This window comes from Chrysochloris asiatica, unplaced genomic scaffold, assembly GCF_000296735.1.
Source record: "Chrysochloris asiatica unplaced genomic scaffold, ChrAsi1.0 scaffold00082, whole genome shotgun sequence".
In the NCBI taxonomy this organism is placed as follows: Eukaryota; Metazoa; Chordata; class Mammalia; order Afrosoricida; family Chrysochloridae; genus Chrysochloris; species Chrysochloris asiatica.
Window position 1 is genome coordinate 5,343,203 of NW_006408600.1, and position 1,270 is coordinate 5,344,472.

Here is a 1,270-nt window from a genome sequence, read left to right on the forward strand (position 1 = left end):
TTAAAACAAGAAATTACATTTTGGTGGCCATTGAATGATATGTTAGGTGTTAAACATTTGTGTTTGTGTTATGGAATTATTTTGAAATGTTACTGCTAACTGGTTAAGTCTAAACTTGTGTTCTTGCTAATTTTTCTAAGGTGATGCTACTTGGAAAATCAAACAATGCATTGGTTTGATGTTGTTTCATTTATTTTGCTCATTAGAGACCCACACTGTTCTGATCTGGTCCTAAGAAATAAATTTGCTGAGTTAGTTCTAACCAGGTTACTTAGGTCTGCTCTGATTAGACTCAGAAATTTCTCAGCATCCATCTATTTCCCAACTATCTTTGAACTCTAAATATGAATCTGAGTAATTCTCTCACATTCTTCCCAAACCATCTAGAGACCAGCTGATCTGGAGAATTTAGACATAGCTTTGGACTTTTCATGAAAAGCTGAGGACTTCACTAAGTAAAGCTCTGTGTTTCCTGGTAACTAGCTTCCATATACAGATGGTATTCATCTGCCCAACCAGAATCAGGAATTGAAAGTCTTAGTCTCACCAACATTTAGCATGTGTTTTAGTTTCTTATTTCCTATTTTACGATCACAATTTTATCCGGATAACTGAGGCCCAAGTAGGTAACGAATGGTATGTTTTGAGCCTGAATTGTCTTCTCAGCTGGTTTATTTTTCATCTTACTTTTTACAAGAAATGAAACCATTTAGTCCTGAGATGATGCACTTGAGATCATGTTTAAAGTCAATCAAAAGGTGGGACTTATCATACTCCTTTAGAGCTTATTTATTTTTAATCCTGGAGGATGTGGGTACAAAGAAACGTGTATCCGAACAAGTATTAATTAACAGAAGCACAAACTCCCAAGTAGTTAGATGATGTTTCTCTGCAGGACAAAAATCAGTAATTAGATACAGAGGAAAAACTTACATTTAATATAAGGAGAGACCTGAGAGCTAGAGATAGTTATTTTTACTTTGCAAGGTTTTTGTATCTTAGTGAGTAATTTACTCTTTTTACAAAGTTTGTCATCCCTGTGCAGTTATGTTCTGCTACTTATATTACTTTTCAGTACATCTTGTTAGCTTTCCCATGTTTTCAGTATGCTTCTCCCAGATTGGAATGATAATGCTACATGTATAATAGTTCTAGTTAATAATAATTCACAGAGTTGCCTTGCTTACCTTGAAATTACAGTTGAAAGCTCTCACTAAAGGGCTTTAGCTGAAAACTATTAAATGTTACATTTTTCGTTGTAATTAAAGCT